This window comes from Mesoplodon bidens (assembly GCF_964165515.1).
Source record: "Mesoplodon bidens genome assembly, chromosome: 6".
Classification (NCBI taxonomy): Eukaryota; Metazoa; Chordata; class Mammalia; order Artiodactyla; family Ziphiidae; genus Mesoplodon; species Mesoplodon bidens.
In genome coordinates, this window is record NC_138162.1 from 91228280 (window position 1) to 91255495 (window position 27216).

General features: G+C 41.7%; 1 long non-coding RNA gene across 1 annotated transcript; it reads right to left on the minus strand.

Annotated features, from left to right (window-relative positions):
- Positions 1-68: 68 nt before the first annotated feature.
- Positions 69-23817, minus strand: LOC308619426. Its single transcript, XR_014016179.1, has 3 exons — positions 23707-23817; positions 5689-8678; positions 69-1764 (listed from the first exon to the last, which is right to left on the minus strand). It is a non-coding gene; the product is annotated as an uncharacterized lncRNA (long non-coding RNA).
- Between the last annotated feature and the right edge of the window lie 3399 nt (positions 23818-27216).

Sequence of the window (27216 nt, forward strand, 5' to 3'; positions counted from 1 at the left end):
TCAGCCAGTCTGTGTCTTTTGGTTGGGACATTTAATCCATTTATACATTCAAGGTTATTATTGATATGTATGTTCCTATTACCATTTTCTTAATTGTTTTGGGTTTGTTTTTGTGGATCTTTTTCTTCTCTTGTGTTTCCTACCTAGAGAAGTTTCTTTAGCATTTGTTGTAAAGCTGGTTTGGTGGTACTGAATTCTCTTAGCTTTTGCTTGTCTGAAAAGCTTTTGAGTTTTCCGTCAAATGTGAATGAGATCCTTGCTGGGGAATCTTGGTTGTAGGTTTTTCTCTTTCATCACTTCAAGTATATCCTGCCACTCCCTTCTGGCCTGCAGTTTCTGCTGAAAAATCAGCTGATAACCTTATGGGGATTCCTTTATATGTTATTTTTTGTTTTTCCCTTGCTGCTTTTTTTCTTTGAATTTAATTTTTGTTAGTTTGATTAATATGTGTCTTGGTGTGTTTTTCCTAGGGTTTATCCTGTATGGGACTTTCTATGCTTCCTGGACTTGGGTGACTATTTCCTTTCCCATGTTAGGGAGGTTTTCCAATATAATCTCTTCAAATATTTTCTCAGATCCTTTTTCTCTTCTTCTTCTGGGACCCCTATAATTCAAATGTTGCTGTGTTTAGTGTTATCCCAGAGGTCTCTGAGATTGTCTTCAATTCTTTTCATTCTTTTTTCTTTATTCTGCTCCTCAGCAGTTATTTCCATCATTTTGTCTTCCAGCTCATTTATTCGTTCTTCTGCCTCAGTTATTCTGTTATTGATTCCTTCTTGTGTATTTTTCATTTCAGTTATTGTGTTGTTCATCTCTGTTTGTTTGTTCTTTAGTTCTTCTAGATCTTTTTTAAACATTTCTTGTATTTTCTCAATCCGTGCCTCCATTCTATTTCTGAGACTCTAGAGCATCTTTACTATCATTACGCTGAATTGTTTTTCAGGTAGATTGCCTATTTCCTCTTCATTTATTTGGTATTTTAGGTTTTTACCCTGCTCCTTCATCTGCGACATATTTTCTTGCCTTTTTTTTTTTTTTTTTCTAATGAGTGGTATTGTCTTCCTGTCTTACTGGTGGTTTGGCCTGAGGCTTCCAACACTGGAATTTTTAGGCTGTTTGGTAGAGCTGGGTCTTGAGGTTGAGATGAGGACCTCCGTGAGACCTTACTCCAAAGAATATTCCCTGGGGTCTGAGGTTCTGTTAAGTCCAGTGGTTCCGACAGAGAGCCCCCACTGCAGGAGCTTCAGCCCATCCCCCGGTGGTTCACTTGGGGTTTCCTCCCGTCTCCTTGGGCCTCAGGGTCCCTCACCAGTGGCCGGCAGGCGCCCTTGTTGTAGGGAGACATTAACTCGGTGTCTTTCCACACCAACATCTTGACTCTGCCCCCTGTTTTTAATTTCTAAGAGCTTATTTTTGCTCTGTGAATGTTCCTTATTGATAGTACCTTGTTCTTGTTTCATGGCTGCGATAGTTTTGTCTAGCTCTCTAAATATATTAATGATAGCTTTTTTTTCCTCCATAAGCTCTATTCCCCCCAAGTTGATATTTTTCTGTTTATTTGGTCTCCATTTTCCATGTTAGAGCCTTCCACAAAAAGCCAGTGATCCTTCGCTTGTTCAGGGGAGCTAAAATTCTGATTGAAAGCTCTGAGTGATGGGAGCAACTTGCCAACATTACTGTAGGTTGATGTGGGCAGGGTGCATTTCTTGGGAAGAGGTCTTACCTCTTAGCTGGTCAGTACTCCAGAGAAAAGTCTTTCAATCTCTGGAAGATAAAGGCAACAGTATCCTGAAAGCCGAGTGGGTATTATTAGCTTTTAGCACTGAGCACTCAGATGTTGTCACTTAACTCCCCTGCTTTTTGAATAGTACCAGTATACTCAACTGTGCCCAGCATAGCCCCCAATCTAGCATCCCTCTCTTTCACTCCAGAAAATACATCTCCAGACTTTGGTCAGAGTAATAGTGGCACAGCATGGGAGAACAATACTTAAGGATAGAGCTGCTTCTCAAAATGCTTTCCCCCCACCTTCCCTTATACCCCCAGTTCCAGAGGTACTTGCTTCCACCAATTCCTGAGCCTTTTGGAAAATCTTCAGTGTAAATCTAGATTCCTCTCAGCTTTCCCCCACTACTGGCTTAGGATTCAGCTTTCTTAGGTTGTTAACTCATTTCCAAATTTTCCATCTGCTCTCCAGTTTCATAATTTTGTTGCTATTGTCTTCTCTCTTTGTGGGTTTGTACCTTTAAAAGAAATATCCATTTGACTCTAGTTTCAATGGAGTTTTAGATAGAAGAAAAATGATATATTGTCTCATCCCAGAAAACATTCAATATTTCTGATTCTTAACCCAATTTTCCTCAATCTTTGTACCTTCCTTACTTCCTCAGCCCATGTTCATGGCTATAAGAGGGATGATTAAATCAGGCTGGTTTCAGAGCTGCAGTTATAAGACAGGAGATGGATTACAACACATTCCTGCAAAGGCCACATTTTATTCTTAAACTTCAGCACACTTGATGGGCTTGAACTATTGGCCATGTACATCTTTTTCTTCTGTGAGATTTAGCTTGCCAGCATATAAAATAGCATCTATGGTTTTAGCACCAGGCTCCCCTTGCTTGGAGCCTCAAGGGGCATGTATTAGCAGTTAAGTGTAGATCAGGGGTGCAGGACAGAGCAGGGGGACCAAGCTCTCCTTCCCACAGTAGGCTTCCAGTCTGAATTGGAGCACGGAAAGGACTAACATCTCTAAATCAAGCTTGGAGTTTTGATTACTACATTGGAATTCTCATCTGAATATACTATGTTTGCAACTTCTCACCCAGGGTAGGGGTTCTTATTTGGGGCCATGGACTCATTGGGTCTATGGATAAAAATCCATATTTCTATCTTGGATGGGAAAAAAATTACGTCTTTGTGGTCAACCCCTACTATAATGTAATATGTTTGAGAGTCTGTCTTACCCACTCCACATCCCCAGTGTCTAGAATCATACCCAGGACATGATCAGGTTCAATAAATGCAACTGAATTAGTGAGGGAACAGTTAGGAGGGAGATCACCAAGGGGCTGAGAGATCATGGTAAGAAGTTTTGGGGTTTTATCTAAGAGATAAAGTATCTATTTCTAGAATGACTCATCAGGAAGAGACGATATTTGTGGTAAATTAAAGAACATTAACTTCACCCCTAAAACCACACTGGAGCTACTCATGACTCCCCATGAAGAGATCTTAATCCAGCTCCTAAGCTCTACCCTGCTGCACAGCAAGTAGGAGATGTGCCAGAAAACTGGGATTGAAAAATGTTCATAAGTCCAAAATCCTAAGAACAGTGTGGGACTCTACAAAAATGTACGTCAAATGCCATGAAACGTGGTTTGTGCTCTGCCAGCCTGCAAGGTCACAAGTTAAAGGGCCTTACAACTAAATTCCCACTCTGTGGAAATTTAAGAGATATAAATTCACAAATAAATCTGATACACAGATGCAGAAAAGAAAATTTTAAACTGGGTAATTATTCCTAGAATTTGCACTTGAAAATTTATCTTACCCTGTAATTTCAAGTTGAAGCATTTGTGCCTATTTTCCATTTTCATCTATGAAGATATATCTTAATGTCTAGATCTGGCAAGAAGAGATGTTATTTTTATTTTAAGGCTTGCAAAACAATATGCTTTGCTGGGGATTCATTCCCATCTTGAGGATTTTTGCATATATTCACTGGAGATCCTTGTCAACAGGCTACTTGTCCTACTATAAAGGTTAGTTTCAATTCAGTTAGAAATAGCCACCACCACTTTTACTGCCATTTAGATTCAAAAATCACAGACAGAGCTCTGGTATTTTCTTAACCCCTTCAACTACTTCATCTAATCAGCCCTTAATAAATGGAGATCCTACACTTATAAGGACTCCATTCACAACTTTCCATTCTAACTTCCAGGCCCTCATTTTTTTTCTCAATGATTTCCTTGTCTTTTAATCCACTCTATACAATATTCTATCCTATATGATACCCCAACTATGTATCCATCAAAATACCAAGAAATGTGGGAGGTCAGTGAACTTATGTCAAAGTGAATCCTCTACAGTGCCCCATCCCCCAGGTAATCTGGTAAATTTTGGGCATCTTATCACACACTGATGATAGTATCCAGGGTCCTGAACAAGACCAATGCAATCAATTGTGCCTCAAAACTTTTTCATTTTTAATTGAGTGATCAAAGTGCCAGGTACTATTCCAAGCCCTTTCCATATAGTAACTCATTTAGTCCTCATAACAACTCCACGAGGAAGGTGCTGTTATCACCCCTATTTTACCAATGAAGAAGCTGGGTTACACCCATTGCTCACAGTTACCTACAAGTAGATACATGAGGCCAGGTTCAAACCAGGCAGGCTGGCTACAGAGCTCAGACCAGTGGCCACTAATACATGCTGCCTCTTATTTATACTGTCCTTGATCATTGTGTATGTGTGTATCTCTGTCAATGTGTGCCTGCAGATATTCCACAAATCCTGCCTTAGTTAATTCTTTGAAGCAGCAGCAGACAACAGGGATAAAGCTCAGGGCATATGTCTAGTTGAACAAGTATGAGGGCAATAAGAATGCTGACCAGTTAGAAAGGATGCTACATAAGTGAGAGCAGATAGCCTCATCCTGGTTTGAGGTCGAGAGGGGAAACTTCCTGAAGGAAGTGATGCTTAAGCTAAGGCAGAAGGATGAGCAGGAGTTAGCTAGATGTGTATGGGGGGGGGGCCGGTCAGAGAAAGGAACCAATCCCTGAGGTCATAAGGCTGGCCAGAGCGCATCCTATGAAAGCCTCACTATTCCTGGCCATGACACCCCAAGCTGGTCAACTGGCCGAGATGACAAGGCTGTGCCACATGCACAACATGTGTTCATTCTTTTCTCCCCCAGCCAGCTGCCAACTGCACAGTCTCATGTAGACACATCTTAGAACTAAAACTACTTCAGGGATGCCTGCAGCAAAGCTGAAGGGAACATCCAGAAGGCCAAAGAAAGCATGCTTTATTGAATTTACAATGCAGAAAATATTTGTAGTTCCTTAGACATTTGTATTGCCATAAAAATTATACTTTATGGGATAATTATTAATGGTTTGAAGAGAAATAAACAGTATAAGCGAAATAGAGCTGATACTATGAAAATGTAAACCATGTAAATCAAAATCGTAAAATAATTATTCAATACTCAGAGGCCTACTTAATATATACATATGAAATTTCTTACACACATATACTATAAAAGCCCACAAAGGCCATCACTCTGAAGCCATTCACCGCACAAATATGAAAATAAATCTTTATCTTTAACCTCGATTTTATCTTCAGCAAGAGGATTATGCAGTTTGGCTTTATGCAAATCACATTTCGTATTAAATAATCAAATGTCACCTATGTCATATAAAGCAGCAAGTAGAAAAAATAAATTATGAAAATGCATGAGGCTAAAGTTAGCAGTGAAAGATGTCTCCATATCCAACTTTCTTTTCCATGATGAAACTAAAGTATTATCCAGTGTGTCAGGATACATAAAAGAGTGTAGTGTAACTCATTTTAAAAGCTCTCAAAGGAAATACTGAGCCAAGATGAGTTACTTGCACAGAACTATGCAAATGTATCAAATTAAATCTGTTAAAAAAATTAGATACTTTTTCTTACCAAAAATGTTCTTTAAATTTGAGAACACCTTCACGAAACCAAACGTTGATAATAATCTTGATTTCCTAGCAAGGCAATGGAAAGAGATGTAAGTAGATTTTCTTTAAACAAGATTGCTAACTGGAACTTTAAGTTTCTAATTTGGATTTTGTTGCAAAAATATTTATCCAGGTTCAAAGAGCTACAGATGATGGCTTTGTGTACCAGAGGCACCTATGTAATCTAATCAATTTGGGTGTACTAGCCGTACAACCCAGAAGCAAAGATCAAGATGATACTTCTATATCAAAGTTACATTCTTATATACAGATTGTAAGACAAATATAGACACTTTTGGGGAAAATAAAGACAACACAATAACATGTATACTAACACAGTTTTGTGCAATTGCACCAAACACCTAAACATGAGTACCATAAGTCAACACATAGGTGTCGGGTCCATTCTAACCTGGGCTCTGTAGATGCCACCTAGGCAAACAGCAGTGGCAGAACTTTCGTCTGACCATGGCACAAAAATAACCACTACTCCCTCCCTGGTTCAGTTTGACATTCCCCACCAGCAAGACATTCCTTTTGGTCAAAAATGTAAATTTTTTCTAGGACCAAAAAACAGGAAACAGGAATCCATGGTAGAGTTGCTGAAGACACAACCAACTTTCCAGTTTACAAAAAAAAAAGATCTAGTTGGTAGAGAGAAGGCACACTTTGAAAAGCTAAACAACATTGTGGCTATTTATAATCTATGTGTGTAACATATCTGGTCAATATGCATTAAAAATAATAACAATAAAGCTTGGGGAATTTAAGGTCTGATCATAAACATCATAAACAGGAGAAAAACTGCTACATGGAATTGTTTTAATTCAACAAAAAGGGATGTTTTTAGATGATGCAGTACAATAAATAAGAGCTATTATTTCAGTTTTTTCAGCAAGCTACTTGGGGCCTAGCCCTATCACAAGGTAAGTTCAAGTCTCTGGTTGGGAATAACTTGGCGAAGGCCACTGAAACTCAAAAGCCAAACCTAAAAACCAGGCCTCACTGACCCACCCTGGGGTCAAGTGTTGACTCATTTAGCTGTTGGAGACATTTCACTGGGGAATCTGGGTGGCAGCACAGCTTCTAGGAGGGCAAGACCCACCAGGCTGCCGGTGAGAGTAACTCACTAGTCTCCTCAGACAAAGGACTCTGACTTACCTGTCCCCTAACCACAATCCGCTTCAAAAGAGATGATTTTCCAAAACCACACGAACATTTCTTTCACCGTTCGTTATTTAAGAAACTGAATGCTGGCAACCAGGGAGTTAGGGGATTTGAGTTATACTGGAGATTATGCTTTTAAATCACAGGGAGGTTCAAGCATGGGTATTTTCATTTGGCAAAATGGTAAATCGTTCTAAGTACTAGTGTGCTTTTTTAATGAGATATAATTCACATACCAAAATTTCACCATTTAAAATACACAATTTAGTGGGTTTTAGTATATTCACAAAGTTGTGCAACATTATCACAATACAATTCCACATTCTCATCATCTCCCAAAGAAACCACACACCCATTAGAACTCACTCCCTGTTCCTCCCTTCACCAGCCCCTGGCAGTCACTTGCTGTTGTTTTTTTTTTTTTTAAGTGAAATGTGACAACTTTCCTGTACTTTGTATTTTCAGTAGCACATGGCTTTATACGTTTTCACTAGACTTTTTATTTATTTATTTATTTATTTATTTATTTATTTATTTATTTATCTTTGGCTGTGTTGGGTCTTCGTTGCTGCACGTGGGCTTTCTCTAGTTGCAGCGAGCGGGGGCTACTCTTCGTTGCGGTGCGCAGGCTTCTCATTGCGGTGGCTTCCTTTGTTGCGGAGCATGGGCTCTAGGCGCATGCATGGGCTTCAGTAGTTGTGGCTCGCAGGCTCTAGAGGGCAAGCTCAGTAGTTGTGGCACACTGGATTAGCTGCTCCTCGGCATGTGGGATCTTCCCGGACCAGGGCTCGAACCCGTGTCCCCTGCATTGGCAGGCAGATTCTTAACCACTATGCCACCAGGGAAGCCCTTCATTAGAACTTTTAACACTTAATTCAAACCATGGACTTTATAAGTATTCTGAGATTATAAAATACCCTCTTCTATATACAAACTATTTCTGTTGCAAAAGTTTTCTTTTTTTATACATAAAAAAATAGATCTTTCTATCTCCACTGGAGCTTAAAACATTACCATTTTTTTCCTCAATTAAATTCTGTTCTTGTATATGAAGTGAGAAGAATCAATACTCCAATATTTAAAAAGCATGAATGACCCGAGTCCTTATTAACTGTGGGCCATCACGCTCTCCTTCCCACTGCTTAAAGACCTATAGAGCTGAGACGGCCAAGGCCTGAAAGGCAAAGCTGCTTGTTTACAGACAAGGAAACGGATCTAATGTGGGCTGGTGACACGTCCAAGACCACAAGGCTAGTTTACAGCACAGCTAGGATGGTAACCCCCTTTTCCTAGTTTTCTAGCATTGAATATTGGAAGTAAATGTTATAGGTTATCTACAAAATCAGCTACCATATGAATCTGTCAGTGAATTTCTTCTGTAGCTTTGATCTGAGCATGTGATTTTTTTTTTTACCACTTTAAAAATCTACATGTTATCTGGTAAGACTTTGTAAGGACAAGACAGGTACATTTAACCAGGGGGCCCACATCATTCGTTGAAACATAGCAAAAAAGAGCTGAGGTCTGGAGGGACCCCAGAGCATCTCTCAGATTCCACACACTGTAACTCTCCACACGACAGTGTCCGTAGGATGCACCACTATGCTATGTAAGAAGTGAACAAGTCACATACATTTAGTACTCTGGAAATGAAGGCCTCATGGGCCAAGAATGTTTGGGATTTAACCATTGCAACAATTCATCTGGGCTGACTTTTTGGAACTGGTTCCACTCAGACTAGTAATGGATTTGCTGTCATTCTCACCGGTTCCTTTCTTCACTTCCCTGGAGAGAGAAAGAGAGAGAGACATATAGACAGAGAGAGAAAGGAGATTACTGAGGTATAAAAATGAACCGTAAACAGCTCTATAGAAATAAAACAGCACTACTGAGCACTTGCTATGCACCATCCAGTGTTCTAAATGCTTTGTAGCCGTTGACTTATTTAATTCTCACAACAACTATGTGATTTTATTGTGCCCCATTTTATTTTTTTTAATTTTTTTTAAATGATTTTTGGTTGTGTTGGGTCTTCGTTGCGGCGAGCGGGGGCTACTCTTCGTTTGCGGTGCGCAGGCTTCTCATTGTCGTGGCTTCTCTTGTTGCGGAGCACAGGCTTAGTTGCTCCGCGGCATGTGGGATCTTCCTGGACCAGGGCTCGAACCCATGTCCCCTGCATTGGCAGGCGGATTCTTAACTACTGCGCCCACAGGGAAGCCCTGTGCCCCATTTTATATGTGAGGAAACGAAGGCAAAAAAAAAAAGTTAAGAAATTTCCCTTCGGTCACACAGCTGGAGAAGTGGCACAGCAGTTGGGCTCCAGCGCCTGCATTCTAAGCACCAGGCCACACACTCATGCATGAACACACACACATGCCCAGGTGCATACACACATGTGCACAGACACACATGCCCAGGTGCATACACGTGTGCACACACTCACGTGCACAGACTACTCTTGCTCTCTCCTGTGGTTTCACATGGTTTATAGTCTGCCACACGCACAGCTCATGCCTTAGGATTCTGGAACCTGGCTCCCGTCCCCAGCTAATGCACAAAAGCAATGATGGGGCTTCCCTGGTGGCGCAGTGGTTGAGAGGCCGCCTGCCGATGCAAGGGATACGGGTTCGTGCCCCGGTCCGGGAAGATCCCACATGCCTCGGAGCAGCTGGGCCCGTGAGCCATGGCCACTGGGCCTGCGCGTCCGGAGCCTGTGCTCCGCAACGGGAGAGGCCACAACAGTGAGAGGCCCACATACAGCCAAAAAAAAAAAAAAAAAAAAAAGAGCTATAAAAAAGCAATGATGACTTTATAACCATTCTGTAATTATACACGATCATGGAGATAACAACAGATGGTTAAAATCCAGGAAAAAAAGTCTTCCTTTTGCCTCTTCCTAAATTTCTTTTAGAATTAACTTCTAGAGGCAGCACTGGACCAAAGATCTCCATGATTTTATGGAGAAAGCCCCCTAGGAAGTCTCCTATCCCTGGGGATGCTTGGGAAATACACCCTTAGACAAGCTGAATGGCAGTCTCTGTGGGTGAGGAGAGTGTGACAGCTCGTCCCCAAGATGGTCCCAAAGAATTCTGCCTCCCTGTGGTGGTGAAGCTTGTGTGGCTGCCCCCTGGTCAGCACCGGCTCTGTGACTGCTCAGACCAGTAGAATGGCAAGGAAATGGTGTGCTGAGATTTCCAAGCCAGGCATTAATCAGGCCTGGCTGCTCTAAGCTGCAATTTAAGCAGCCCAGGGTTCTTCGCTGGAGAGAGGTCAGAGAGGTCCCGGGGGCTGAGATCCACAGGGAGGAGCATCCTGGCCGCAGACGTGCAGACGCGCCACAGCCCGTGTCCATCTGACTGAGAACACATGAGACACCCAAGGGAGAGGAGCTGAGGACTCTCCAAGTGAGATCCAGTCAGTTCTGGCAATTTCAGAAAATAAAAAGTGGTGCTGTTCTAGGCAATTACATTTTGGGTGGTTTGTTACAGAGCGATAGGTCCTGGGAACTGGCATATTCCCAGCACAGCGACGCTGTTCAACAGGAATAGAATGTAATATAATCCACATATATGTAATTTAAAATTTTTAGCAGCCACATTAAAAAATGTAAAGAGACAAGTGAAATTAATTTTATTAATATATTTTATTTAACTCAGTATTGCAAAAATACTATCATTTCAGCATGTAACCAATAAAAATATTAATGAGGTATTTTACAATGTTTATACTGTCTTCAAAACCCAGTATTTATTTAATATATCCGGCACATCTCAGCTTGGATCGGCCATACTTCAGGCAGCTAGTGGCCACCAAACCGGTCAGCACAGCCCCAGAAGGAGCTGATACCTGCTAACCTTTGAAAACCACTGCACTGTGAGTAGGAAACAAAAGGGAAACTAGTTCTTGCTGAAGGCCAGTTAATAAATGCTATGTTACATGTCTTCACATATTCCTTATTTAATACAAATAACACTCACACCCGCTCGCACAAAATCCTCACAGGTGACAGGTGAGCATCACTGTCCTCACTTCACAGATAAGGAACCAAGACTCAGGAAAAGAAGGAAGATACACAGTTCAATCCATAAACCCTATAAGACTCAGTTCAGACTTCTAACCTCCAGAACTGTAAGATAATACATTTTTATTGCTTAAACCACAAGGCTAGTGGGAACTTGTTACGGTGACGATAGAAAACTAGTACAACTTCCAAATGCCAAATCTCGACCACTTGGCCATTCAATAAATGTCTGATTTATGCCAAGCTCTGGGATCCTCAACTAGTGAGCTCTGAGAGAGAGACAGATGTCTTCTAAATAAGTTGTTACCAGGTCCCAAGAGAGCTGCTAACACACAAGCACAGCGTTTGCAGCAACACAAAAGGTGCACCACAGTTGTGCTGGGGCGAGGGGAAGGCAGCTTTGCAGAGACTGAGCTTCAGGGAGACTTTGACAGTGGAGCGACCTCTTCATGGGATAGGAATTCACCTTCATGTAATGAGGAAGGGAGATCCCAGGTGCAGAAAACAGCATGCATGAGGCGAAGAGGCATAAAAGAACTTGGCCACAACTGGAAGCAAAGTTTGCTGTGTGGATAGATTACCTTTCATTTGGAAGCAAGATAAGAGATGCAAACAAGGGTAGGTGAGGTTGGGCTCTGAGGGACAATTAGACACTTGTTAAGGAGCTTGGACTCTATGCTGTAGGTAGGACAACTACCTACAGCAAGAAAGAAAGCCTTAATTGGATTTTTATTTACAAAGATTACCCTTTTTACAGGGTGGGGGATGAACTGATGCTGGAGAAACTCTGAGGCAGAAACTGAGGTGCCTCCTGCACTACCTGGAGTAGGAAATTCTGAGGCCTGAAGCAAAACAGAAAGAGAGAGAGAGAGAATACGGACAGATCCAAGAAAGATTACAGAGAGGTCACCTAATCAATAGGGCCCCAGAACCCACTAGAGGTAGGTGATAGAGAAAGACAGGAAGGAGTCAAGACTGATTCTGGTTGGTAGTTTCCTGAGACAGGAAATGTAGAAGGAGGAACAATTTTAAGGAAAAATTAACACATTAGAATTTGGACATGTTGGGGCAGTCATGCCTATGGAATTCCCATTTGTTAGTGGATGGGAATATGGTCATGGAAATTTTTTAAAAGATGGGAATTAAAAATACAGAAATTGGGGCTTCCCTGGTGGCACAGTTGTTGAGAGTCCGCCTGCCGATGCAGGGGACACGGGTTCGTGCCCCAGTCCGGGAAGATCCCACATGCCGGGGAGCGGCTGGGCCCGTGAGCCATGGCCGCTGAGCCTGCGCGTCCGGAGCCTGTGCTCCGCAACGGGAGAGGCCACAACAGTGAGAGGCTCGTGTACCACAAAAAAAAAAAAAATACAGAAATTGGAAGTCATCAGCTAGACATAGTTCTAGAAACCATGGGGGTGGAAGACATTAGGCAGAGAGAGAAAGGAAAGAGGAAGAGAGTGCAGAATAGAATCCTGAGATTACCAACATTCAAAAGGCAAGCCAGAGATTCAGAGTAGTGAAAAGTCCCAATTTTGCTCTTAGCAGCTGTGTCACTTTGAGCAAGCTGATTAAGCATTCTAATTCCCAATTTTCTGATCTGTACAATGGGTATAGTACTCACGGCGTCCTCACAAGACAACTCACATCGCTCCCTTCTGGGAGGTCCAACAGCCTCTATTAGCTACATATCATATGGCTGCCTGGTCATATATTTTGTTTTCTTTTTTTTCTCTAATATTAAATTGTATGGCCTATCTTACATACCCTGATATCCCTACACGGCTTTGATGCTGAGCACTCATAATTATGCAGATATTATTGAACCTGAAAGCAAATACTAAGGGAAAAAAAATAGGTTCCCATGTTGTTCACCTGGACTTCAGTTTCTTTAATCTGCCAAAAATGCAGGCACATCCCACTTTAAGGAAATCAGGAAGATACAATTTCATACAACTCAAACAGGTTTAAGGCTGGGAAAATTAAATTACCTCACCAAAAACTACCATGTGCTTCACAACTGCATTTTGAATGACTCAATCTTATGGACAGGTTTACACCCAGTGGGCTCAGCAGTGGCGCTGATACATCAGCCTGAACTTTTTGTGTTTTTCTCAAATTTCAGGCCATTGATCGATTTAATGCCTGTTGAACTTGAATGTTTAAAGCCTGTGGCTCTAGTGACGGCAAATGTATTTACCAATGGACAATGGTTGGGATGAATTTCCTATCAGCCCTACAGGGAAAGTGCATTTCTAGGAGAAACTTTTCCTGGGATTGAGAGGTTTTCCAAGAAAAAGCAGAGGAGTTCAGGTTGTTAAGCAAACATTTATGGCCTCCCTTTGAAAACAAATTTTGTTTCAGACAGTGCAAATCCATAAACTCTTCTAGTTCAAGTTTTATGACATGACATGGAATGAAAGGGACCATGCCGGGAAATATCTTATGAAATCTAAATCAAGAACTTACATGTTTTGCATTATATATAACATTCTAAATGCTGTAACACTTTTTTTCCACATCTTTATTGGAGTATAATTGCTTTACCACGTTGTGTTAGTTTCTGCTGTATGACAAAGTGAATCAGCTATATGTATACATATATCCCCATATGTCCTCCCTCTTGAGCCTCCCTCCCACCCTCCTTATCCCACCCCTCTAGGTCATCACAAAGCACTGAGCTGATCTCCTTGTGCTATGCACCAGCTTCCCACTAGCTATCCATTTTACATTTGGTAGTGTATATACGTCCATGCCATTCTCTCACTTTGTCCCAGCTTACCCTTCCCTCTCCCCGTGTCCTCAAGTCCATTCTCTATGTCTGCAACTTTATTCCTGCCCTGCCACTAGGTTCAGCAGTACCATTTTTTTAGATTCCATATATATGTGTTAGCATACAGTATTTGTTTTTCTCTTTCTTACTTCACTCTGTATGACAGACCCTAGGTCCATCCACCTCACTACAAATAACTCAATTTCTTTCTTTTTTAATGGCTGAGTAATATTCCATTGTATATATGTGCCACATCTACTTTATCCATTCATCTGTCGATGGACATTTAGGTTGCTTCCATGTCCTGGCTATTGTAAATACTGCTGCAGTGAATACTGTTGTACATGTCTCTTTTTGAATTATGGTTTTCTCAGGGTATATGCCCAGTAATGGGATTGCTGGGTCGTATGGTAATTCTATTTTTAGTTTTTTAAGGAACCTCCATAAAGTTCTCCATAGTAGCTGTATCAATTTACATTCCCACAACAGCACGAGAGGGTTCCCTTTTCTCCACGCCCCCTCCAGCATTTATTGTTTGTAGATTTTTTTGATGATGGCCATTCTGACTGGTGTGAGGTGATACTTCATTGTGGTTTTGATTTGCATTTCTCTAATGATTAGTGATGTTGAGCATCCTTTCATGTGTTTGTTGGCAATCTGTGTAACTTCTTTGGAGAAATGTCTATTTAGGTCTTCTGCCCATTTTTGGATTGGGTTATTTGTTTTTTTCATACTGAGCTGCATGAGCTGCCTGTATATTTTTGAGATTAATCCTTTGTCAGTTGCTTCATTTGCAAATACTTTCACCCATTCTGAGGGTTGTCTTTTTGTCTTGTTTATGGTTTCCTTTGCTGTGCAAAAGCTTTTAAGTTTCATTAGGTCCCATGTGTTTATTTTTGTTTTTATTTCCATTTCTCTAGGAGGTGGGTCAAAAAGGATCTTGCTCTGATTTATGTCATAGAGTGTTCTGCCTATGTTTTCCTCTAAGAGTTTGATAGTGTCTGGCCTTACATTTAGGTCTTTAATCTATTTAGAGTTTATTTTTGTGTATGGTGTGTAATACTTTTTTAAATGGTAGTTTTACCTGTGGAAACTATGCCGTTTTCACTTAAGACTTGGGTACTTTGACAAGCAAATCTGATGGCACAGTATAAAGCAAATTAAAGTCTTTACATGTTTGTTTATTTCTAATTTTCAGATTTAACACATTGTTAACAGAACTCAGAGGACTCAAGCCAGGCCACAATACAGTAACAACCATTTAAAAAACTCCTTGATAAGTGGTTCACAAGAAGTGACCTTGTTATCAAACGCTTCTGCACACCGGTGTTTTGTGTTCCCAAAGAAACACAAACCTGAGTGGAAGCTACACTGTAAACAGGGTGGTGCCGGGCTGAGCCAACTCTCTGGCAGGAGCACACGGGGGAAGGGCACAAGCGGCCTCCAGCTCTCCTATCCTTGTAACATAGAGAATCGATTATAAAAAGAGAATCAATTCTGCAATCTGGGTGTGACAGTGGCACTCTGGAGTCATTTAACTGTAATATGACCCCACAAGGCAATTCAGTGTTAAATAGTGATTATGTTATTCAGTGAAGTCCAGGCTGTTATATATAGAATCATAGACTGTCAGGACTAGAAAGGGCCTTAGGGATCATTTTCTTTGGCACCCTCGTTGTACAGATTAGAAATGCCTAAAGGAAGACAGGGACTTAGTCAAGACTCTTCAGCTGTTCAGGGTAGATTTAAGAGCAGACTTTGAGCCTCCTGACACTACACTCCTCCAACGTGCTGGGCAGAAGCCAGCAGCCATGCGGAGGGCCTGACCTGCAGCATCCTTTCCTGCTCATCCAGGACAGCAATGCAGCACCCCCTGCCTGAAGCTAAGGTAGCACAGAGCCCCTTATTGTACTAAAGTTAAGATTCTTATAAAACCAGAAACTTACAAATGATCAGGAAAAGAACTACACGCCTAAAGTTATGTTTTTGCTTTGTCAGCAATTAAAGTATCATTGGCCTGGATTTTGTTAATGCATGTTTCTTTTCTCTCTCTCTTTTTTTTTTTATAGATATTTAATCCCTTTAGACCAGCAAAGAATCATCTTTTCATTTGTGGCAGAAAACTAGGCAGAAGAAATACATCTAATAGAAAATATTCTTATTTCCTAAGAATGCTGCAAGGATTAAAGTACAGTTAAATCCAAGGTCTTCAATGATGCGATTTTCATTCTAATCCACATCCCAAAATATTATTTATTGTTAACACCATTGACTTAGCTTAATAATTACCTGGGTAATAATTTAAACAAAGTGCTTCCAACTGGCATGATATACAATTTGCTTTGTTGAGTTTTTTTTTTCCCTTTACCTTGGAAAATGTCATAATAGATAGCTATATTCATAATAGTCTCCTGTGTTTAAAATCTGGTTCCTGGAAGTGATTCATACATGTCAACTATTAGCTTTGTGGTGACATTTTGCAGAAACATTAACGACACCTCGGATGCACCTCCTTTGTTTGGCAGTAAAGGTATTTTGTCAAAGTTCACAGTGAACAAGCAGCGTTACCAGTTTTTATAAAAACCATGTTTGTTTCTCCAGCCACTACTGAAAGACAAGACAGTGTTTTCCAATGTAGATTCATGTTATGGTCAAGAAATCTGGCACACACAGCAGCTAAGTGAAAATTCAATCCTGCATCCAGTTTTCGAAATGTAAGGCCAAACTTTACCGAGAGAGATGGAGAACAGCTTCCACTATATTCGAACCATCTTTGGCATTTGTTTTATAAAATAATGCCCCATAGGTCTGTAAAAAATATAAATACACCATTAAATGAAGGCTTTAATTAGGTTTCCTGGAATGTTAGCTTTTAAAACCAATAAAATAAAATAAAAATGCTCCCCTTTTGAGTGTGCTAAAACTAATAGCTAAGAAATTGAAGTCAAAGTTTCAATACTTTAAAAAAAAACAGGTTTGAGCCTAGTTATTCCAGGAACAACTCCTAGTCAGAGGATTTTTATTTTGCATCCAAAAAAACCCCCATAATACAAAATTTCATGTTTTAAGGTTCTTATTTCCAAGAATCAAACATGCTACCAAGTGCTCTCTATCAAATAATTTGAGAGAGAGAAAAATGATAGCTTAAGGTAACCACTCAGGAATTAAATGTCCATCTAAAGTATGTGATGAATTGGGAGGTTTGGATTGACATATAGACACTAATATGTATAAAATAGATAACTAATAAGAACCTGCTGTATAAAAAATAAATAAATAAATAAATAAGTAAGAAAGAAAGTAAAGTATGTCTTCTTTTGGCCAGAAGCTAACACACATTCCCCTTCACCCTATCATCTTTTCCTATCAAGATTCAACAGCCTCTCTGTCACTAAAACCAATGGACATTTTCTAGTCCTCTATTTTTCAACCCCCCAGTGGTTATGCATACAAACATCGATCATACCACTCTCCTTCTTCAAACCCTTTAATGCTTTCCCCCATCCCTCTCAAGTAATACTGAAATGCTTACCTGGCCAACAAGGCTTAGCTTGTATGTAGCCCCAGCCAACCTCCCAGTTTTAGCTGTCACCACTCTTCCTCACTCACAACACTCAAGTTACCCTGGCCGTCCCTCTATTTCCCCAATGCTCCAAATTCCCTCCCACCTCAGGACCTGTGCACCTACTGTTCATACTAATAAGTCATCCCCTACCCCACTAACCCCCTTCACCAGGCTGACTTTTACCTCCCTTCTAGATTTTTAGGTAATCCTCCCTTGAAGTTAAGTGTTTTCTAACTCTGAAAAGTCGATATTAGGCTTTCCTATTATAAAACCTCTTGACATATATATCTTCCCAGTATAGCACTTGCCACAGCTGTAATTGACCAAGTTATTTTTGTGTGTTTTGTCTAACAAGCTGGAGACAATTTCCCTTAGGAAAGGAGAACTGTGTGTGCTGTGGGGCTGGGTGTGGGCGACATAGCCCTGTGTGGGATACGGGCAGGATGTGATGGGTGCTCCGGAGCAGAGAGAAAGGGAAGAACCTAACAACAGGCAAAAACTACCGTGAAACCTTTACCCATGAGCCCCCAAATCCACAGAAAAGCTTTAAAAAAAACAAACATGAATGTATTTCTAGTAGAAATGGGTAGTGCTGCTACCTGGCACAGCCAGGATGTTATGGGGTGAAATAGAGACTGCCTTTGAGGATGCAGGAGGGTGGAGGTCAAGAGATGCATAATAAGGAAGCAAACCTCGGGAAATCTGAGAAATCGTGAAGAGGGAATGAAACTGTTCTGCAGCCAGGAATTCTGAAACCTCTAGAGGGACACGTGGATTACATGAGTTTAATATCTATCTGCCCCAGACAGTAAACTACGTGAGGGCAAGGACAGTCTGCTTTGTTCTCTACCCTTTGCTCAGCTCACAATAAGTGCTTTTCACATGGTGGATACAATTAAATATGTGTTGAATCAATCTCTTCTGTATTTCATTGCCTAGTTTTGATGTTTATCATATTTGGTTCAAAGTTCTAAAATTTAAAACAAGTAATAATTCCAACTTAAAACAGTGAGGTTGGGACTTCCCTGGTGGTCCAGTGGCGAAGACTCCAAGCTTCCAATGCAGGGGGTCCAGGTTCGATCCCTGGTCAGGGAACTAGATCCCACATGCCACAACTAAGAGTTTGCAAGTCGCAACTAAAGACCCCGCATGTCACAACTAAAAGATCCTGCATGCCGCAACTAAAGATCCCGTGTGCCACAACGAAGACCTGATGCAGCCAAATAAATAAATAAATAATATTTTTTAAAAATAGTGAGCTTGAAACTTCTTTTTAAAGTTAACATGTATATGCTACAGAGCAGTCCTTTCATGGTGCTGAGGACAGACAGCAACGATAGCAACATCAGGTCAGACTGTTAGGGTAAGAACCTCTTATTTAACCCAAGGAGCATCTGGTTCCTTGTTTGGGTAAAACAAGTCACAAGAGGGCCATGCAGCCTTCTGATACAATGATAATAACGAGAGAAAAAACATTACCCACAATAACAATCCGGACAGAAATAGGGTCCAACCACTATACAAATGCATAACCAAAAAGAATTTTACACTATTCCAACTGAATACAAACCTTACAGAAAAGAACAAGTCTTCCAATTCCCTTCACCCAGGTGACACACAGCACCACCTGCTGCCCCTTGGCACAGGGACCCTCTGGAACCAAACCCATGTTTTCAAAATAGGACACCCATTCTTTTCCCTTTACCCAAATTCCGGGACTAGAGAAGGGTTCCAGGAGCTGGGGAAGAGTGAGGAGGAAGACTGGGTGATTTTGCCTCCTCTTTGTCCCTGACACTCAGTGGGGGGAAACGATCACGTGATGCTTTTACCTCTCTAAGGGATTTAATTATTGGTGCAATTACTAACAGTTATGGGGCAGACAGACATGGGGGGCCCTGGGAGTTCTGCCTGTATAAGGACAGAAGACCCATCAAACTGAGTGGAGGTCCGTCAAACAACCTCTTCAGCTAAGGTTGACAAAACTGGAAGACCCCTTCCAGCTTGGACCCACTCTCACTCTTACCATGGCCAGTTTTTCTCCAAGGTACCCTGGGACATGTTTTTGTCCCTCTGCTTCGGCAGCGTCATGAAGATCAGCCTTGTTTCCTACCAACACGATAGGAATGCTCTCATGGGCTGCAGCCTACCATGAAGAAAAGGAAAAAACTGTGCACACATCACACATTGGACAAGTTATGAGGATGATGATGACAACAGCTACCATTTCCAAACGCCCCTTATGTGCCACGGGATGTGTACACAATATCTTCAAACCTCAAACTATCTCTAAAAGGAGCCAAACTTTCTCCCATTGTCAGGTGAGAAAATTGAAATTCAGAGAAGTTAAATAAGACCTTGTAAGGACCAGGGCCAGGGTGGTCCAAACTGATTCCATCACCCTCGCCACTCTACAAACCAATAAAACTCAAGAGGTGTGACCACAAAACTCTACTCGGCTGTGGTGCCCACATAATTTTCCACCACTTTCACTCCAAACAGTGGTGATTACAAATCAACTTCATTACCCCAGGTATAAAACACACAAGAATTCCCTCAGCTACAATGGGACAAAAATGGAGTCTGAAAGTTCCACACTCACTGCTCTATGGTTTATAACAAAAGCAAAATACAAGGGCCCTAAAGGTCAACAGTTTTCTTGCAAGGAGTCACTGAGTGATCACTCAAAGTAACAGACTCTTAGGATTAATGCCCCCAAATCAGCACAGCACGCTGTCACACAGCCCCGACACTCACAGGGGAGCTGGCGAGTGCAGCGGAAGCGGTGAGAGGCAGGATTAAGCTTGAGACCCCACAAAGCCCACCACGTGGCTGCTCGCTGGCTGCATGAAGTCAGGCAAGTCTGTTCCTGGTTCTGCCTCACCTTCCCTACCTGTAAAATGAAGGGATCAGCAAGGGCACATCCCCCTTCAGCAGGCGGGATGAGAAGGGAGGACAAGCAGACACCCCTTGCTCTGGATCCTGAACAAGAGAGACAGCAGCCCTGACTGAGATGTGGGGAATGACCCTTTGCGGTGCCTAAAGACATCCAGGTGCTCATCCGCTTCGGTGCCACACCTGATACAGAATCAAGAAATGAGCCTCAGCAACAAGGAAACTGTATTCGACTTCCTTTCTCTTCAGACCATTTTCCTCCAACTGAACGTACCAGAGTGAAGTAAAAGCGAAGGGGAGAAGGGGAGAAGGAAATGAAAGGCCTTCCCTAAAACTGGACACCCCACCCATTAAGGTGCTAAGTATTTGAGTTCAGTGGGGAATTGCTAAGGATCCAAGGGGGCATCACGTGGAAGCCATGAATAAAATATTCGCTTAAGTGTTTCCCTGGTGGCACAGTGGTTGAGAATCTGCCTGCTAGTGCAGGGGACACGGGTTCGAGCCCTGGTCTGGGAGGATCCCACATGCCGCGGAGCAACTAGGCCCGTGAGCCACGACTACTGAGCCTGCGTGTCTGGAGCCTGTGCACCACAACAAGAGAGGCCGCGATAGTGAGAGGCCCGCGTGCCGCAATGGGGAGTGGCCCCTGCTTGCCACAACTAGAGAAACCCTCGCACAGAAACGAAGACCCAACGCAGCCATAAATAAATACATAAATACATTTTTAAAATTAAAAAAAAGTACTTAAAAAAATATATATATATATTCGCTAAGTTAGCCAAGGGTCTGACCATCTAAATGACGTCCCAAAGTCATACAGGAACATACTGGCACCTCCTTCAAGTCCTGACTCAAATATCACCTTCTGGTGTGGCTACCCTGACCACACTACCTGCAGCCCCCTGCCTCACCGTAAGGCCCGTTACCCAGCCCTCTTTTTGTTTTCATAACATTTATCACTTCCTATCATTCTACTTATTTTATTTAAGTTTGTTGTGTGTTATGCCTCTCCCACTGGAGCACAAGCTCCATAAGGGTAGGGCTCTGTGTTTTATTAATGGATATATCACAAGCACTAGCCCAGTACACACACAAAGCAGGTATTTCAAAAATATTTTTGAATGTGTAAAAGAGATCAATATTGTTTGAATATTGTAAATATTCAAACAATAAATGATTTAAGACAGGTAAGTAAATGGTCTTCATTTTATTAGAAGATTTTGTAACCCAGTGGTTTTTAATCGAAGTGTATTAATTATTCATTCAGAGGGTCCATTCACCACTGACATTCTACTGCTTCTCAACCCTCTGGCTTACCCCAACAATCTCACCATTAGTTTCTACCCATATTTATAGTGGCCATATAAATCATCCCAATACAATTTCCTCAAATTAGAAAAGGTAAGCCATGGCAAAGATTCACTGTGATAAGTGAAAAGTCAAATGCCAAGTGGCATCTAATTTCTTCTACATAACAAATTCAAGAATTCGTCTTGAATACAGTTTTCTTCCTTTTTAGACCACATGAAAGGTAATACGAATAGCTAAAAAGGTCACTTATCATATGTAGGTGCTTATTTAGCAAATTATGGCCATGGGGCCCCTGGCACAGGCCACAGCTGGTCACTAAGGGCTATTTCAACACTGCCTTTTGTGCCTCCTTTTCTTGAATATAATCCGAAGTCTTAAAATGAAGACCAAATCCAACAGTTCCAACAATGTTTTGCTATAGATCTTAAATATCTGTAGGTATGAGTGAGCTGGGGTTATCCATTCTCACCAGATTCTCCGAACTCACTGGTCTATCCCAGGGAGGTCATCTGTTCCCTTGAGTAGATGCCTCTCCTCTATGCACTAACTACCTTGGAGATCCTTTTTTGACATCAAAAGATTTTTTTTTTCTTAATTTGCTGCACACTCTGGTGCTTAATCAAAGGAGCAACCAGTGTTGAATCAGGAGGTCCCATTTCCCCTTCTACTCCTAACCCCTAAATAACCAAAAACCAGTGTCATACACTTTCTATGCCTTAGGTTTCTCATAAAAAGTGAGAATAACATTACATTTCTTACCTCCTTTCTCAGATATGTTACAGAGGTGAATATAACATGTGGGAAATTTTGTGAAATAAAATACTATATAAATGTCAACACGCTTTCATTGTGTTCATAATAATTTTAAGTTGTGATATTTCAGGTGAACAAAAGGCATGTATATTTATCATTGTCTAAGTCTTACTGCAATTTCAACCAGTCATTTCTTAAATCACTTCTCTAGTTAGAAAGAAAACACTCATTCTGGTGATTTACAGGGTATGAAATAGGCCCAACTGAAGAATCTAGAGGCTAACTTGAGATCAGACAGCAATCAGTTCTCTGTTCAGCAACCACTGCACTTAAAGCCTGTTAAAAATGATAGATAATAGACTTACTTGAAAAATTGTATTAGCCACCAGTTTTGTTTTGTTTTTCTCCAGGAGAGAGTGCTAAACCATGGCTTGAACTGGAGTGAAATGCTTATTAATGACTGTTGGTAGCACACTAACTGTGGTCAAAATCATTTCCTACTTTAAAAAGTATTTACCATGGGGCTTCCCTGGTGGCACAGTGGTTGAGAATCTGCCTGCTAATGCAGCGGACATGGGTTCAAGCCCTGGGCTGGGAGGATCCCACATGCCACGGAGCAACTAGGCTCGTGAGCCACAATTACTGAGCCTGCGCGTCTGGAGCCTGTGCTCCGCAACAAGAGAGGCCGTGATAGTGAGAGGCCCACGCACTGCAATGAAGAGTGGCCCCCACTTGCCACAACTAGAGAAAGCCCTCGCACAGAAATGAAGACCCAACACAGCAAAAATAAATAAATAAATAAATAAATAAACTCCTATCCCCAACATCTTCTTTAAAAAAAAAAAAGTATTTACCATGAACCCAAAGGATATGAAAGCTCCTCAGATGAAAGACACCATCTTACTGGAGCAAAACAAAGCACAGATAGTTACCACACATGTTTAAAATACCAACTGGTTATCTCAGTGGTACTTTGAGATGTGTAAATCACCCAAATCACTACCAGAAAGAATAAGGTCAAGAACACAGTTCTCTATGCTATAGAATTTGGACCTGGCACAAGCTCACACCCAGGTGGTATCTCACCTATGCCTCTAGCACACATGGCGGCCCTATTATACCTCCAATCACACTACACACCCAGCCCCATCACCCCCTTGTTTGTGAGAGTTGCTGCCCCTTCTTGGGCTGCCTGAATTTTCATTCGCTGCCCATGGGGTTCTGATTTTATCTATAAGAAAACACAGAAGTTATCTTTTTTCCCCAGAAGCTCACTTTAGTAGTGTCCTTGGCTCTGTGGGAACTTGCCCAGCTACTAAGGAAGAGACCAGTATTGCCAGATGCCACTGGGAACCCCACATCTCACATCTAGTTCTTCCTGATGGCCTGGATCAGTGGCTTCTAATCAAGTTCGTTTTGACAAAGAGGAGGAAGTGCATTTTCCAAGACAGCCTGTGACTCTCCTGTGTAACTTCTTTGTTTCTCTGTTTTCACTTCTTACCTCAACCGTATCTTCCCATTCTCATACATTGAGAAAGCTTTTCTGACATGTAACATCATACAGCAGCAAAACACCATCTGCTCTTCTGAAGTAAGACTTAGCAATACTTCTGAATCTGGAAGAGAGAAAAGCAGGTAAGTGACGGTTCTAATCAGTCAGTCAGTTTGGGGCTGCCTCATTCTTCATCTCTTTGATGCTCACTTTCTTCTCATCTTCTAAAATAACCCCCAATTGAGAAGAATCTAATAGCAGCCTATTACTGTGAAATAGCCATCCCCGAGGCCTAGAATGACTTGGTGAACAGTAACAGCATAAGAATCTGGGCTGCTGATTTAGAAAAGCAGATCATTTTCTCCACCAAACAATCCCAAGAATGTCTACAAGCCTCAGAGCATAGCTTGAGAGCATAAGTTCTAAAAATTCCAGCCTCAGCAGCAAGCTACCAGATCCCGTGTGGACGTACAGAGAAGGATGGAAGAAGAGGCACATCAGAGAAAAATTATTTTGGGGGTGGTGGGTAGGGAATACTGTGGGTGGGTGGGAGAACTACCCATGTGCAACACCACAGGGCACACACACAGGGTACGGGGTGCTCACCAGAGGAAGAGCACACCTCCACCCACATGTCCTAACTCTAAAGCAGGTGCAGCACTTTACAGGACCTTAAATTGGGCCATGTCAACCACACATATTTTTTAAATGGCTTGTCTGTGCAAACCTCAGCAGAATTCAAAGCATTATGGAAAGCACTTGCCTCTCCTGCCCAGCCGTATCCCAGTGCTGCAGGGCTGTTAGCTCTCCATCTACGATGAGAGTTTTCATTTGAAAATCAACTTCTGAAAAAAAAATAAGAGGACATGGAGAACACAATGTAAATAATTCCAATGGTTTTTACTTTCAAGCCCTATCTGGATGAGACAAGGGCCAGTAAGCCAAAGTTCAGCGAGGTAGAGAGAAATGAACCTGGCCTTCAAGAAGAGTAACCTTCACAAACTAAGTCAGACCACAGACATGTGCACAGATGCACATCCGCAGGTTGGCTGACTGGGGAAGGATTTGATCTATGGACAAAAGGAAAATCTATGTTCTATTTGCCCATGTAATTAGATGGACTCAGTTATATCTGTGTGTGTGCATGCACATAAATATGCCTATGTATATATGTATATATGCAGGTATACTCTGTATATGTACATATGGTACGCTCTCTAGCAACCGAACCAAATACTGTGGTATTTTTATGAATCAAACTGAAGTGAAATTTCAAATTTGTTATCTTGAAGGGTATAACAGAGGACCACAAATTTACAAAGACACCCACTGTGTAAACCCCCCAAGCGGGCCCAGATGTAAAACTGGGTTCCAGAAGTAAACCCTCAGATGTAAACCCCCCCAGTCATAAACATGGGGCCCAGATGTAAACCTGGGTGGAAGCCATAACCTGCTCAGACGTCAGCCGAACCCCCCAATGCTGCACGCAGGAGCAGAGAAGGCGAGCGCCCAATGCCCCACATGACTCACACCCGAGCCTGGACCTCAGGCAACTGCAACTAATCTGGAAGCCCCTGACAGGAGGCCGCCCCTCAGGTATCTCCAGAACCTGAGGAGAGGATCCCCCGACAGGATGCCTGGGCTTCAGGCAACTCCGTGACAGGATGGCTGACCGAGCCGTGTGGCTGACAGGATCTTGGTGTTCCGGCCGGGTGTCAGGGCTGTGCCTCTGAGGTGGGACAGCCGAGTTCAGGACACTGGTCCACCAGGGACCTCCTGGCTCCGCATAATATCAAATGGCAAAAGCTCTCCCAGAGATGTCCATCTCAAAGCTAAGACCCAGGTCCACTCAAAGACCAGCAAGCTACAGTGCTGGACACCCTATGCCAAACAACTAGCAAGACAGAAACACAACCCCACCGATTAGCAGAGAGGCTCCATAAAATCATAATAAGGTCACAGACACCCCAAAACACAACACCGGATGCAGTCCTGCCCACTGGAAAGACAAGATCCAGCCTCATCCACCAGAACACAGACACTAGTCTCCTCCACAAGAAGGCCTACACAACCCATTGAAACAACCTTAGCCACTGGGGGCAGACACCAAAAACAATGGGAACTGCAAACCTGCAGTCTGCGAAAAGGGGACCCCAAACACAGTAAGTTAAGCAAACTGAGAAGACAGAGAAACACACACCAGATGAAGGAGCAAGGTAAACACCCACCAGACCAAACAAATGAAGAGGAAATAGGCTGTCTACCTGAAAAAGAATTCAGAGCACTGATAGTAAAGATGATCCAAAATCTTGGAAATAGCATGGAAAAAAGACAAGAAACATCGAACAAAGACCTAGAAGAACTAAAGAGCAAACAAACAATGATGAACAACACAATAAATAAATTAAAAACTCTCTAGAAGGAATCAATAGCAGAATAACTGAGGCAGAAGAATGGATAAGTGACCTGGAAGATAGTGGAAATAACTACCAGAGAGCAGAAAGAAGAAAAAAGAATGAAAAGAATTCAGGATAGTCTCAGAGACATCTGGGACAACATTAAATGCACCAACATTCGAATTATAGGGGTCCCAGAAGAAGAAGAGAAAAAGAAAGGGAATGAGAAAATATTTGAAGAGATTATAGTTGAAAACTTCCCTAATACAGGAAAGGAAATAGTCAATCAAGTCCAGGAAGCACAGAAAGTTCCATACAGGATAAATCCAAGGAGAAACACTCCAAGACACATATCAATCAAACTATCAAAATTTAAGGAAAAAAAAAATACTAAAAGCATCAAGGGAAAAGCAACAAGTAACATACAAGGGAATTCCCATAAGGTTAACAGCTGATCTTTCAGCAGAAACTCTGCAAGCCAGAAGGGACTGGCAGGACATATTTAAAGTGATGAAAGGGGAAAACCTACAACGAAGATTACTCTACCTGGCACGGATCTCATTCAGATTTGACGGAGAAATTAAAAACTTTACAGACAAGCAAAGAGAATTCAGCACCACCAAACCAGCTTTACAACAAATGCTAAAGGAACTTTTCTAGGCAGAAAACACAAGAGAAGGAAAAGACTTACAATAAGAAACTGAAAACAATTAAGAAAACGGTAATAGGAACTACATATCGATAACTACCTTAAATGTAAATGGATTAAATGCTCCAACCAAAAGATATAGACTGGCTGAATGGATACAAAAACAAGACCCATATATATGCTGTCTACAAGAGACCCACTTCAGACCTACAGACACATACACACTGAAAGTGAGGGGATGGAAAAGATAGTCCATGCAAATGGAAATCAAAAGAAAGCTGGAGTAGCAATTCTCATATCAGACAAAAGAGACTTTAAAATAAAGACTGTTACAAGAGACAGAGAAGGACACTACATAATGATCAAGGGATCAGTACAAGAAGAAGATATAACAATTGTAAATATTTATGCACCCAACATAGGAGCACCTCAATACATAAGGCAAATGCTAACAGCCATAAAAGGGGAAATCAA